At 39.0% G+C, this 15,867-nt stretch overlaps 1 protein-coding gene across 3 annotated transcripts in view; it reads right to left on the minus strand.

Annotated features, from left to right (window-relative positions):
* Nucleotides 1–15,867, minus strand: part of TJAP1 (tight junction associated protein 1) — a 1,031,177-nt gene that overhangs the window by 995,070 nt on the left and 20,240 nt on the right. The gene's annotated exons all lie outside the window — the stretch shown is intronic.

Genomic DNA, 15,867 nt, shown 5'->3' on the forward strand with positions numbered 1-15,867 from the left:
GGAGCGTGCACGTGGAATTCATTCATACCTGAATCGCTCAGCAGCCATATTTGGCATTATAACTCCGACGCTATGCTGGCGCCTGGCGCAAGGTTCATGAATCCCGGGGATAGATTTTTATATGTGTATTTTTTATATTTTTCTATACACATTTTATTCCTGCTTCAATTCTCTCATATTATTTTGTTTATATATAAATGCAATTGATAGCATATCTTTTTTGAGTAGGTTATAATCAAGCCATATAGATTCTTTTTCATACTTTTATTTATTTAAATGTATTTAAAATAAAGTTTATTAGAATAAGTTGCAATCAGGAAACATGTTGGTTAATATATTATTCAGTTTTTGTAAGATACACAACAGGCTTTTTAAGAAAATGGTTTCTTTAAATGCTGATTAATTAATTAGCTTCTTGATTATCAAGGATATTTATATGTGATGAATTGTTCTGTGTCTTTGAAGTCTGATGAAGCGTTATTGTCTAACGTGAAAGCGCTTACTCTGTTTTTCGATTAAAAACCGTGAAGTGAAGTGAATACTGCTTTGTGGATTATTTCAACTGCCCGGTGTACCACTTTGGTTTTGCTTCGTGATTTTAGGACTGTTTACTCAGTGAGTACTTTACTCAGTGGCTAGTTTGCTCTTGTTTTCAATCGCACACTTACCTGAACCCAACCCGTAACTTTACACCACAGTGCTGAAAATACGGAAGCAACAGAAACGGACAACCAAATTCTTTCCCTAGGAAAAAATTAGGTTTTCTGTCGCTTCTATATTTTCAGCTTTCGCTGAATACAGTTCGACATTTAAACATTCGGTGTTTACATCTTTCGATATTCTAATATAGACCCGTGCAGAGATTGTCTAAAATGGGGGATGAGGTACAAGGATCCGAAATGTCTCTAAGTAAATGAGCTAGCCTGCCTGCGAGCTTGGTAGAAGGAATGTATGCTATAGAGTAACTAAGTGTGTAGCCGCGGGGTAACGTGGAGAAGTACTGCTTGAAGAGGAAACACACCAAAACTCAAAATGTACTGAAGGAAAATACATTGTGTGAAAGAATATAAAATATATATATATATATATATATATATATATATATATATATATATATATATATATTTAATAAACTAAAATAAAAGTGCAGCAGACAGGAATGTATTAACCTAACCGTACCAAAACCCTCAAGATCAAAAAAATTTAACGTTTAACTGCGATTCTAAGCAATTCATTTAGCCAGACTATGCTCCTGGACTGAATTAAGGTTTGCGGAGATCAGTAGTGGACTCTGGAAAACAAATATAAGCAAATATAATAGCCAACATTACAATCCAAAACAGTATTAACGGTAATTATTTAACGACAGCGGCATTGGTGCTAGAGAGAAGGGGCAGGAGGAGGTGGATTGTTTGATTTGGTGGTAGGATGAAAGTAGCATGTTCTTCTTATCTGTCTTTGTGTTTCTGTATTAAATTTTGATTACAGTTTCTTTTATTTTTGTCATTGTATGTATCTCAAGCAGATGCCATATGCTGCCCGGTTAAAGAAACTCCAGCTCTACTCAGTGGCATACCGCCTGTTCAGAGGCGATCTGTGCCTGACGTATAAAGCCATGTCCAACCTGGAATTAATGGACATGCTGCACCTCAGAAAATCCAAATCCCATCGAGCTACGGCGAGAGACTTGAACCTCAGCACTGAAATAAATAGGACATGCTGGAGGGACAGATTCATAACCCAGAGGCTCCCTTCACTCTGGAATAAAATCCCAGTCCAGGTTAGGCAGAGTCCCTTATTGACTCTCTACAAGAGGAATCTTGATGAGTGGATGGGAGATCGTAGGTTTACCTCGGGTATCACTTCTGTGTCACTGTTAGACAGAGGCACAGTATACTAACCTCGAAAAAGGGCATAGCAAAATAAATTTAAAATGGGTGGCGAAAGCCAAACACATTCTGGCTAGGCTTATAAATGCCCTAGGGCAGATAGCCTAGTATGAACCTATGAACCTATAAATCTGATGCTGTTAGCGTGGGGGTACATCATGTACGCCACTGGATAGACCGCCAAGGCAAACTACACTTAACACACATTTCATGGGTGTATTTACAGAGAGGCTGTGCCTCTTTGCATTCACTTGGGGTTACACCATACTCCCCCATTTTGTCCATGTGTGCCCCAGAGGTTGCACCAACTATGAGAAGAGAGAACTGTTTTGCACTAGGTGTCAGGAGCTGACTTAATATTGCTACAGTTTGGACGTGGGGAAAATGGAGTAGACCTGAAGAGGTGTAAGGGGAAGGCTATGTAGGTTGACAAGACTGATGCACCTGGCAGTGAGACTGCTTAGTAAGTAAAACTTTGCAAGCCGCACATCTCTACCCTCCCCATATAGTACACTGCTGCTTATCATGTCTTAACATTTCAAGTAAAAGTAGTAGCTAGAGTGGAAAATGGATAGGTTAATGTCACATCTTTGACAAGTTTTGGTCATAAGGCAGTAGCTGTAAAGTACTTTCTCAAACTGGAATTCTTGTAGAATTTCAGTATGCCTAGCTTGGTGGTCATTTTGTTCATAATACAACAACATGACATTTTTACTCCTGCTGCTTTTTAACTTGTCTCTGAGTACTTTCATCTGGAATATGCTGGCAAATGGACTAGCTGAGTTTGAATGAGATGAACTTGTACGTTTATTTATTTTCTTATATTTGTCAACAGGGTAAGCTCATTGGATATAAGTAACCCTAACTACATGATGCAGCCCTAGTCTTATTTACTTATATTTGTTAACAGGGTAAGCTCATTGGACATAAGTAACCTTGACTACATGAAGCAGCCCTAGTCGTCTGTGCTATCTGCTAGACTGCAGCATATAGCTAGTTAGCTGTGCTTCAAGTACAATGAGTGTGAAATGTATGACAAAATTTCCACAATTAGTTTTGGAGTACACTTCATCTTTGCTAAAGCTTTTCTTGTTTCAGGTGTCATGTGCTTCACTATTCTATAAAATGTACTCATATTTTTGACTGTTATCTGTATGCTTTCGGAAGTAACTTATAGTCAACTTGTATTTATCTTTGGTTGACAAGGTTAGTCCCACTAGGCTACTGGTCTTTTAGGGCACAAGATGTGGTAGCTATAGTATTGGGTGCTGACTGAGGAATTTAAAGGGTCCAGGAGCGATTTTTAGAATTTGCAAACTGTGCTAACACACAAGCAATGTCTAATGTAAATATGATTCTCGTGGTTCATTCTAGGCCCATTTGAGCATAAAAATCATAGTTCTGTGTCACATGTGAGAGCTTGCTACTACCTGTGAATATAAATGTAGAGTACAAAGTTTCTTTGGGTGTGGTTAATGGGCAAGTCTAAGGCAAGAATGTTCCCCCATAAATCCATGTATTTATATGGGCAGCTCATAATGATGGTGTGTATAAGACCTACATTTTCTACATTTATTTTCATGTTTTACATTTATGGGTTCATAGGTGATTACTAGGCTATTGGTCAAGGCCAGGCATGATTAGCACAAACTTAAAAAAATATTGTTGATGTATGGCGATATCCTAAGGAATTTTAAAGTGATGTTATAGGCTTGTACACGGCAAGCAGTCACTGGCTGCTCCTGTCCTCTAGGGACATAGATACCAAACCAGGGATAAATGTATGATTTCTCATCCTTTGGCCAAAGTTGTGTTTGAATAAGGGTAGGGGTAAACTTTGCTTCACGTACATGGGAAGTCATGACCCTACAGCATGTACTGTTTATGTTGTAATTGAGATTCAGGTCTGTAGAGTGGGTATTTTTGAAACTATATGTTTTGTGAATGTACAGCAAATCCATCAGTGTGGCATCATAGGATACCTTGTAGGCTAGTCCTAGACTGCCTCACAACAATCCGTAGGAGACCAAGTACAAAGGTATAGATTTGAGATGGTCTGTATAGGTATTGTTTACTCCCTGTATTCTTTGTGTACAGCTTATGAAGCTGCTGCACGTGCCTGGTCAGGTATATGCCTTGTTCTCAATTTGTTTGGATTCATCACTTATACCATCTCTGACATGTATATTTGTTTAAGAAAAAAAAAGCAGAACCTTGTTTTTCTGAAATCTTAATGAAAAAAGGAATAGTTTGCTTCTAAAATAGGCATGAGATATAGATTATAAATTCAGACTCCTCTAGCTTTGCTCCCTGTCTGTATATTAGCTGTAGTAAGGTACAGTATACAAAGGAAACATGATCTGACTAGTACTTCCTTTCTTTCCTGCCAGTACTCCATTCTGCTAGCCATTTCTGTATAATTGTGACCTGAAAATATTCTTATTTTTTTATGGTGTTTGACATAGCATATGTTCCATTATGTAGTTATGGTGCTACTTCTAGCAAAATTCCCTAGAATTAATTTCTTATAGATGTCTCCGAACTTACTAGCTGACTATTACAAGCATGGAGCTACCATATGATTTGTGCTTTTTTTTCTTGGCTTTCAGTCATTTGTGGAATTTAGGTGGGAGGAAGGGCTCAACATATAAATGTTATACTATTTTACTGAATCACTCAGGTGTTCTCCTAACTGATGATAATGAGTCTCTTTCACATAGGGTCATAGGTAGGTACTAGGCTATCTGCCCGAGGGCATTTATAAGCCTAGCCAGAGTGTGTCAGCTTTCACCACCCCATTGATTAATTAACTGAGCCTCTGTCAAGAAGAGCCAATGAAGTGATCCCAGGGATGAATTTTCTGTTACCCATCCACTCATCAAGGTTTCTCTTGAAGAGTTTTAGTGAGGGGCTCTGCCTAATGTAGTTAGGAATTTTGTTCCAAAGCATGGGGAGTCTCTGTGACAGGACTCTATCCTTTCAGCATGTTCTATTTATTGTTGTGGCGAGGTTTAGCTCACCACTCACTAGACCGAGTGGCTCGCAGTGACTTGAATTTCTTTAGGTGGAGCATGTCCACCAGTTCTGAGCTGGACATGGCTTTGTAAGTCAGGCAGAGATCATCTCTGAGTAAGTGACATGCCACTGAGTACAGCCGGAGTTTTTCCAGTCGGGATGCATAGGACATATGTTTGAGGCCAGTAATCCTCTTGGTGAGGTACTTTTGTGGTCTTTCCAGCTGTTGGAAGTGTCTTGTGAGGTACATCCCAAATGGGGCATTGTACTCTTATGGGTCTGATGAGTGATGAGTAGAGGGGCACTATAACCTCTTTATTTCTAGATGTGAACCTTTTAGTAATTAGATGGGCTACATAGAAGGATTTCCTAACTACTTTGGCAATATGAGTGTCAAAGGAGAGATTACTATCTACCTGGGTCCCCAGATCTCTTATTACCTCTTCTGTATTAAGGGAGCTGCCACCTATGTGGTAATTCATGGGTGTTTTGTTTTTCCCAAACGGGATGACTATGCATTTTTTGGCATTTAGCTTGAGACCATGACTTTGACACTAGGTGTCCATCTCAGTAAGCCCCTTTTGGAGAAAGTCCGTGTCAGCTGGAGAGTCAATTATGGCTCCCAGTTTGCAGTCATCGGTGAACTTGGTTAGCCATAGTCCTCCTGTGTTTGCCTGTACTTCTGAGAGTATAGTGGGACACCACTTGTGACTGGTTTAGAGTCAGACCTGAAGCCCACTATTCTTACCGTGTGAGTTCTGTCTGTAAGCCAGTTGGCAACCCATCTCATGATGTAGGGGTTTATGTTCAGGCTGGGGTTTTTTTTCTATAATTCCCGAGTGGAGAATGGTGTCAATAGCCTTGGCAAGGTCAAGGTATGCTGTGTGAACCATCTTCCCCTCATCTATTGCCTTGGTGACTGTCTCGAAGAAGTCAACCAGGTTTAGTAGGCATCATCTTCCCTTAACAAAGCCTAACTGGGTCGGGTCAAGTGTTTGGAGGTTCCCAATATCTTTGTTAATGAGTTCCATGATGATGCGCTTCTTAGCCTTGCAGACCAGGATAGTCAGGCTTATGGAGCGATAGTTATCAGGGTCAGTTGTGGTCCCTCCTTTGTGGAGCAGAAAAACCATTGCTGTGCGCCATTCTATGGGTACATAGCCTATGGAGAGGCTGAGGTTGGACAGTGTGTTTAGGTGGGGGGTTAGTTCATTCTGTAGTTCGTGCAAGACGCAGCCTGGGACACCATCTGGCTCCATTGACGCTGTGCTTTTGGCTTTTGAAAGGACTGTTTTCACCTGTGCGCCTGTGATTTCCAGGACACTACACTTTTCCAGTATTGTTGTGGGTCCTTTTGGGGGTGAGAGAGGGGGTGAAGTTTGCACTGAATCTATCTGCCAGGATATTGACAATATCAGTAGGTTCAGTATATTTTATGCTATTTTGCACTAGCTCAGCGCATATCTACGAGTTACCACTTAGATTCTTGACATAGCTAAAAAAGGCTTTGTGGTTATCTTTCAAATCCTTGGCTATTTTTTCTTTTGAAGTTAGCCTTGGATGATTTTATGAGGGCCCTTAGTTTCTTACTGATACTGATCAGGGATGTCTTTCCTTCTTGGGATTTGCTTTTTTTCTGAACTAGTTTCCTCCTTCTATTGTACAGCCTGTTTATGGCAGGGGTCCACCAGACTGGTTTCCTTCTCTTAGGGGAGTGAGTCTTGGTTTTGCTAGGAATGGTATGATCCATGCATCCTTGTAGGTGCTCATAGAGTGCATTTGTAATGGTTCCTGCATCTTGGACACTGTTATCCTTTAGTGTGGGGGCTGTGAAACGTACCACCTGTGTCTTAAGTAAGGTGAAGTTTGCTATAGAAAAGTTTTTCATTGTGGTTTCCTTGGTTGGGGGTGGTGGTGTGGTGTCAACATCCATAGTGATTAGTTTATGGTCTGATCTAACCAGTGACCGGTTGACCTCCGGTGTGGAACACCTGTCGCCCATGTTGGTGATGACCAGGTCCAATATGTTTTCACCTCTGGTAGGGGAGTTTACCAGCTGATCCAGGGCATCTGAGTTGATAAATTCCGGGAAGCGCTGGACCTGGGAGTTTGTACTTGAGTAGTTTTCCCAGTTAATGGTAGTGTAATTGAAATCACCCAATATCAGGGTGTTCGGTAGGACCTTCATGTTTTCCAGTTTCTCCAGAAAGGCAGAGAGGTGGCCCTAGGTCATGGAGGGTGATCTGTAACAGGCCATAATTTGCATTGCAGATTTGCTCGATGTTAGTTGCACATGGATGATCTTAGAGGTATCATGCTGTGCAACTAATCTGGAGGTGTAGGTATCCTTGATGAATATGGATACACCCCCTCATTTTGTGTTTTGGTCCATGTTCTCTGGCTGAAATGTATGGTATGAGTTGTAGTCCAGTAGTGCTGGGGTGCACTGTGGAGTCTTGAACCAGGTTTCAGTTACTGCACAGATGTTAACGTTCTCCATCCTGAGGAGTGCTTCGAGCGTGTGCATTTTGAGATTTAAACTCCTGACATTGAGTAGCATAACCCTCATTTTTTTATTTGTGCTGTTTACAGAGGTGGGTTTGACTTTTGAGCCTTGCCTAAAAAAGGCACTATGGGGGCAGCAAGAGCCTTGGCCAGTATTCAAAAACCTAGGGGTGACAGGTGCAAGCCGTTTCTTGTGAAGCAACGAGGCTTGTCAAGCATGTTGTCCCAGGCTGACAGACACTGGATCCTCTTTGAATGACACCGGAAGCTTAGCCAGTTGTTGAAGTTGATCATTTTTTCTTTATACTGCAGTATCATTCTTGGTGAGGGCAGGATGCTACTCAGGGTCAGGGTCATACCTGCCGGGCTACATGATCAGAGAGCTCTTCCATGTCTCTTTTCATGTAGTCCAGGGAAGTACATCTCAGGTCATTCACACCAACATGAATAATGACAGAGTCATATTTGTACTTGTTCTGAAGTGGCCTGTGTGCTTGTGTTATGTGGTGGATTCTGGCTCCTGACAGGCAGCTAACAGCTGCACAAGGTAATATAATGAATGCCTACTTAACAGGTTATGTGCAGCAATTATCACCTGTGTCTGAGCATGCGTAACTTTGCACGTCACTATCACAGTGCAGTTACAATATAGCACTGAGTCGTTATCACTTTTCAGGCAAAACTCTCAGCAACTGTTACTGTTATTCACCTAAGCAGAAGTCGTTATCACATCGATGAATGCAAAAGCCAGATTTGGGTTTTTCTCCACTTGGAGTCATTGCAATCCACCCCCCACACCAGTTTCTTTCTGGCATTTGTACAATTCCAAGAAATGTAACAAATCTATGAGGCAAAGTCAGGACACTTATGACAGTGATATATTTTAATTTTCTTCTTTTTAACTTAGAAAGTTACTAGAATAATAGGCATACAAAATAACAAGGCAGAGGTAAGGCAGAGTGCTGGCACTGCATGCAATCAGGAGTCATCACTGCTACTAGCAATCTGAGTGGGTAGCCAGCACCAGTATGAGACACTTCAGATGCCCATGAGGTGAAGCCCCATGCCTGTCCTTGGCATATTAGTGGAGTGGCAGTCCTTACCCTGCTTTTTCCATTTACATGTGCTTTTTCTGTGCCCCCTTGTCAGTCATTGTGTGTAATTTGGTGTTTTCATGATTGGTAGGTATGTACCTCTGCAGCATCACCACCACTTATGTACCTCATACAAAGAAAACTGCCCCCTACGGATAGGATGGAAGGTTTGGATGGGCTAACCAGGTAATGCATATGATATATATACATATATATATATATATATATATATATATATATAGTCTTCTGATACACCTTTGCATTTTCTTTCCTGTGCAGGTTTGTCCACCTTCTGACACTGAGATGGTTTCACGACCAGAAGAATGACAAGTGAGAGTGAGGGCATGTGGCCATTCCTACATTCACTAGGCTGCCAGCCATGCCTCCAAAACTGAAAACCGGTAAAACTTGAGCTTCCCGACATCCAGTGTGAAGGTATACTGGATTGCAAGAAGAGGTATGCATTGGAGTGGAGTACTGCAGTTGTTGGAAGAGAAGTGTTCTGTCTACCCTGAGCCCAACATTCTTCTGCTGCACATTGGAGGGAATGATGTCATCAGTCATCCACTCGGAAGGCTATGGTTTCAAATCACAGCAATATTTGAACACCTGCAGTCGTGGTGGCCACGTTGTCATTTTGTGTGTTCTGATATAATTCCTTGACAGACATGGAAAACAGCAAACAGTCAACAGACAGCTCACAAGACAAGACGTTTACAGAATGGGTTCATGCATGGCTTGATGCACAGGGTTGGTGGATCTACAATCTGCCATGACAGCATCACCGCTGAAGATGTTCACCTGTTCAGAAGGGATGGCATTCACCTAACTGAGGAGGGCATTGCGTTGTTCTTGGCTGACCTCCACAATGGCGTGAGGAGAGCTATGCAGGATTGGTAACATGCAGCTTGTGAGAAGAATGGAAAACACCCATGACCAAGTAGGACCAGTATAGTAAGTAAAACTCTATTATGAAATGTGTTGTGTAAAATATATTTATCTGAGTTTGTCAAATAACTGTGGTAAGGAGCTGGTGAGGATGCTGAGAAAGAACAACTGTTTCAGGAGAGTGCTACCACTTACAATCTAATATGTCAGTGACCATCCTGCAATACTTCTTTCTTTAGTCTGCTTTTTTCAGGCATGTGTAGAGTTTAGATGACAGGAAGGGCTTACTAATACATAACTTGATCCCTTAGGTCCATTGCTGAATGGACACATGTAAAGAGAAAAGGCATAGGTAAAACAGACTGCTGACACTGAAGGAGGTCATGAGACTGCAGTGGTATCAGATGTCTGAGTGGGTAGCCAGCACAGCTGTCAGACAGATCAGATGGCCTCGCCTGCCACTGAAGTCCCTTGCCTGTCCTGGGTTCATTAGTGGAGTGGCGGTCCTTTCCTTGCTTTTTCTCTTTACATGGACCCATTCAGCAGTATGTTGGCTATACCAGAAATGTGTACATTTACAATCATATGTGTTTACATGGTAAAACAACTGGTACTGAATGGTGTACACATGTACAGATATCAGTTTTGTTAGGACTCAGGTTATGGAAATGGATTTTTTTTTCATATTTTTTTAACAACTTTGTAAGGGAGCATCTGAATGTGCTAAGTAATACCTCATTTTGAAGACAGTATTGATAGTTCCAACATGGTAAAAGAACTGTCCCTGTATGTTGTACACATATACAGATATCAAAGTTTGTTTCAGACTTAGGTTATGGAAATTCTATGATTGTTTTCATATTTTGGTAACTAACTTTGCAAGAGAACATCTGAATGCGCTAAGTAATACCTCATTTTGAAGACAGTATTGATGGGTCCAACATGGTAAAAGAACTGTCCCTGAATGTTGTACACATATACAGATATCAAAGTTTGTTTCAGACTTAGGTTATGGAAATTATGTTTTTTTTTTCATATTTTGGTAAATAACTGCACAAGGGAGAATCTGAATGTGCTAAGCAATACCTAATTTTGAAGACAGTATTGCTGGTTCCAACATGGTAAAAGAATTGTGCCTGTATGTTGTACACATGTGCAGATATCAAAGTTTGTTTTGGAGTTAGATTATTGAAATTATGATTTTTTTCATATTTTGGTAAATAACTTTGCAAAGGAACATGTCAGTGTGCCAAGTAATACCTCATTTTGAAGACAGTGTTACTCCTTATAACATGGTAAAAGAACTATGTCTGTGCACTGTACACATCTACAGATATCACAATTTGTTTAGTCTTGTAGGATTATGAAAATTATACATTTCCAATACTTCTCATTATTATCCCCATATCTTTGCAAGGGAGCATGGTGATCACACAAATGATGCATCATTTTGAAGTTGACATTGAGATGCACAACTTCTACACTGATATATAGGCTCTGTCTGTTACAGGTGATGAGATATTATGCGTTGTTTATTTATCAGTTATGAGAAATGTATTAATCATATTTCTGTGAATATCTCCATAAAGGAGCATCACACAGTAAGGGTTAAGATATCATTTTAAAGCTGACATTCATACTAAAGGATTAAATACAAATTGCATGGGTCTACATGGTACATTAACCAATATATTGTGCTTTGCTTTTCCAAAAAGGTAAAAAATATGCACAATATCAACATTCCTTGCCAAATATTTAATAATGACTTTGATATGCACTATCAACATTGACACTGTTGGAAAGGTCAGTGTCTGCTGAACAACTTTCACTTTTATTTTTAATCTAGCTCTTATAGTTAAGGACAATGAACATTTGTTTTCTGTATGGTATTTCAAATGGATTTTCTGAAAATGAGCTCAGGCTGCACTGTTGTTCCTATGGTGGAATTAAGCAGGCAGCTTTTTCTGAACTGCTCTGGAGTGAATGAGTTAAGAGAAATAGAAGGATGAGCTTGTTTTGGAGAAGATGCCTGGGTGGATGGGAAGGCGGGAGTAGGCCCCTCCGATGCCATGAGACGTGGTTCCCCCTTGCCATCAGGAAGTGATGGCTGATTAACCTCAGAGGATGTACTCGGTGTTTCCATCGAGCTGGCTTCCACGATGGTTCCTGGTTCTAGCTGTGAAACCAATGTCCAACATGACCCTGGTTTAACATTTGCCTCGACAGTCTCACCGGACTCCTGAGGTGCAGCATGGGCATCTGGCCTAACTTTTTTGGCATTCTTCTGAGGCAGCTCCTCGGAGGTACCTACCTCCATACTTAATGTCAAATGTCGGAGTCTCTGGTTTTCTAAGTAAAGCTTTAAGCCAACCAAGCAGCTGTGCAGCATCTTTGGCATGAAATACTTGCAGATCTCGCAAGATGTATGGCTGTGTCCTTCCCTTAAACAAAACAAATACTGATCATGTATGTCCTTATGTGGAATTTGTATTCCACAAGCACAAGCACACTTCCCCTTCCTAGCTGACATGTACATTTGAAAAGCTAGAAGTAAGGTTAACAAAAAACCCCCAAAAGAGTACTTATCTGTATCAGACGGATGAAACAAATGAGTGAACTTATTCCCAGAGTTGGCAATCGGAGGTCTGTAGATCACTGCGGCAGAAATGTTCTGAAGTGGATACATGCAGATATCACCTTTATAGCCCACATCAGTTTATGGCTCTGACATGCAATGTCGCATGTACCCTTGCTCCTAAGACTTTGGTATAATGGCCACATGTCTGGTGCTGCAGACAGCAAACTCCTTACAGTTATGAATACTGCAACATGAGAATAGAAGGACAATTCAGATTTCACCACCATGGGACAAGACCAATAAAAAAAAGACAATGGGCCAGATTTGTTAATGCCTACATTGTGTATGCTCACTAAATGTACACTAAGTGTACATGATATGTATTTAAGAACATCCCTACCATATTTTTTGTGCTTTCCAGTCACTCAGAAAGAATACACAAAGTGTACATGCAACCTACACTTTGTGGTGACCTTTATGAATCCTCCTCACTGTTTAAGTTTACAAGAAAATCAGAAGGAAAGCTAAATTAGGAGGAAAAAGCTGAGAGTTATGCTTGGGTTTTCTATTCACTTAGAACGGTTTACATACTAATGAATCCCAGGTAATAAGTTGTTTGTCATTTGCCTCAAACAACCTTGGTCACAAAGTTTCTCAAATAACATTGCCCAGATGGCATTCAGATTGGATTTTCTTTGCATACCTTTTGAGAAACAATTACCAACTAAGCCAAAAGCCCATTTTACAAGATCTATCTCAGTTTATACAACCTTTATCGGGAATTCTACTAAAAATTAAATTTGTGCTGCTGCAGGATACCTTTGGAGATACTTTTCAGAGGTATACTTTCAAAACACCCCCTGGGAATTCAACATAGCTGAAGAACGCACAAAATAAGAAAACGGAGCTGAAGGCTGAATGAATGAATGAGTAACAATATAAACCACTGAATGAAGTAAAGTAAAAAACTCTGATTTAATAAATTAAGCACTTTCGGAAGGCTCAGTGCCCTTCCTTCTTCAGAATTAACGAACAAACAAACAGGGACACAGGCAACAGTTCATATTTAAAAACAGTTAGTTAATTAGAACATTGGTTAATTAAAGCAACCATGTGATAGCTGCTATCATCTCAACTTGTTAGTCCTAAAACAACCAAGTCAGGTTAGAAATTAAAAATAAAAAACATAAAATATCTTGCTAATAAACGATGTCAACACAACATGGAAATAAATCCATATAAAGGCAAGACAGTCAACCTTATTTCATACATTCTCAAGTGTACGTAACAGTTATAAAAGTGCCTTTTATAAAAATGCTCTTTGTAAAACGCAATTAGCTAGTGGTTAAGCTAGTAACTATAAGCCATGCTAAACTAAAAATAGTATTAAATCTACAAAATTGTAAGCAAAAAAACAACTGCGGTACCAAGTACAAATAAATCCAGGTCCCGAAATATAAAGATGCTTTATTGGTCCAACCACCTCAATAGGAACACCACCAAACAAACTGTAGGCTGTTAGTGAAACAAGAAAAACACTCCAGTAACGAATTCCACAAAACGTTTTCGTCGCCAACTTCTTCAGTAGTGTAAACCATTTTACAAAGTAGGTGTATTTATATGAACATTTGAATTAAAGTAATAATCAAGTTAACCAATCATTTTGCATCACAGTTCAAATGAATTTATGATTAATTGAAAAGGTACATAATTTTCTTAAAAGTACTAATCCCAAGTTAAAAAATATATATATATCACTTCTAGTCTCATACATTTCCCTAATCTCTAATTTGATTTTCAATAAATAGTTAAAAAATGCTAAAAATATTAAAAATATGTTAAAACCATTTTAATAAAACACTTTAAAATCTGATTACAATTCTTCATTAGGGATGAAAATTAAAGAAACATTATTGCACCATCTTGTGGTTGAAATTGGAAAAACATCCTAAAATACATGACAAGAAAAATAAATTAAAGTAAAGCTTTGCTGCCCTCAGTTTTAAGACCGGGGCTAAAAATAGTATTAAATCTACAAAAGAAATGTGTAAAGAAACCTTCAATCTAAAAAGGCTAACAGCATGTTTTTCAAAATAGAAATTGAACAAAAGTATAACAAAATGCTCGCTTCATAAAACTGCCTTATAAAACTATCTATTTAAAGCCATTTTTTTCAAGATGCAAGCAATTGATATTTGTTCATTTAAACCTGGAGGGCAACAAGCTGCAGTTTTTATTTGCCAATACAATTCTTCCATCTCAAGCTGAATTTGCCATGGACCTATGTATGGGGTGTCATCTACCTGTTTCAGTACTGTGAATTTAAAATGGTGGGTTGGATGTCCAATCGTGTGGCAAGCCAAAGCATTTGTTTGTTCTTTTTTTGTTATGGCATAAGAGTGCTCGTAAATACGCTGTTTCAGCTTGCGCTCAGTCTTTCCTATGTAGAAAGCATGGCAAGCAGAACAGGTTGCCACATAAACTATTGCCCTAGTATTGCAATTAAATTTACCTCTGACTTTATATTCAATGTTATTAATCTTTACAGAGTGTCCTTCTTTAATAAACCCACATTGTCTACAAGAACCGCATTTTACCATGCCTAATGTGTGTGTTCTTGTCTTAGGTTTTCCAGCTTCTAATAAAGTTTTGAGCTTGTTGCCCTCCAGGTTTAAATGAACAAATATCAATTGCTTGCATCTTGAAAAAACTGGCTTTAAATAGATAGTTTTATAAGGCAGTTTTATGAAGCGAGCATTTTGTTATACTTTTGTTCAATTTCTATTTTGAAAAACATGCTGTTAGCCTTTTTTTGATTGAAGGTTTCTTTACACATTTCTCTTGTAGATTTAATACTATTTTTAGTTTAGCATGGCTTATATTTACTAGCTTAACCACTAGCTAATTGCATTTTACAAAGAGCATTTTTATAAAAGGCACTTTTATAACTGTTACGTATACTTGAGAATGTATGAAATAAGGTTGACTGTCTTGCCTTTATATGGATTTATTTCCATGTTGTGTTGACATTGTTTATTAGCAAGATATTATATTTTATTTTTAATTTCTAACTTGACTTGGTTGTTTTAGGACTAACAAGTTGAGATGATAGCAGCTATCACATGGTTGATTTAATTAACCAATGTTCTAATTAACTAACTGTTTTTAAATATGAACTGTTGCCTGTGTCCCTGTTTGTTCGTTAATTCTGAAGAAGGAAGGGCACTGAGCCTTCCGAAAGTGCTTAATTTATTAAATCAGAGTTTTTTACTTTACTTCATTCAGTGGTTTATATTGTTACTCATTCATTCATTCAGCCTTCAGCTCCGTTTTCTTATTTTGTGCGTTCTTCAGTTTGTCTCAGTCCTTTTAGTTCGTTAATTCAACATAGCTCTCAACCTCTTAGAAATCTTGACAAAGCCTAACATTATTGGGGGGGTGGGGCAGCTAAAATATACAGAAAGATTTTAAATTTTGCTCTTTTAAACTTAGAAATTTTCTAGAATAGCTGGGTTTGTATCAGCATGCATTTTTTGAAGCTTTTGAAGTCTGAAACTCAAATGTACGTAATTATTCATTGACTTTAATCCTGGGATCATCTCAGTGACTTGGCAGAAAACCACAAATTTTATGAGGAACAGACCAAAAATATGAGGCAAAAATCTGGACATTCTGCAAAAATCGGGACAGTCGAGTGGTATAGAATTCAGTTAGCTTTGGATTCTGCCCCATTAGTCAAACTGGATTGACTGGATAAAATAGGATATGGATGTTATGGGAAGTTATGTACTTATCATAATGCTAAATCATTTTCATCCTACTTCAAATGATATGGCATCTCTTACGCCTTCCCACTTTCTAACTGTCATGGCTTCATAAGGCCGTGGCAGGCCAATCA

Source organism: Protopterus annectens, chromosome 1.part0 (genome assembly GCF_019279795.1).
Source record: "Protopterus annectens isolate FY-2018-M chromosome 1.part0, PAN1.0, whole genome shotgun sequence".
Classification (NCBI taxonomy): Eukaryota; Metazoa; Chordata; order Ceratodontiformes; family Protopteridae; genus Protopterus; species Protopterus annectens.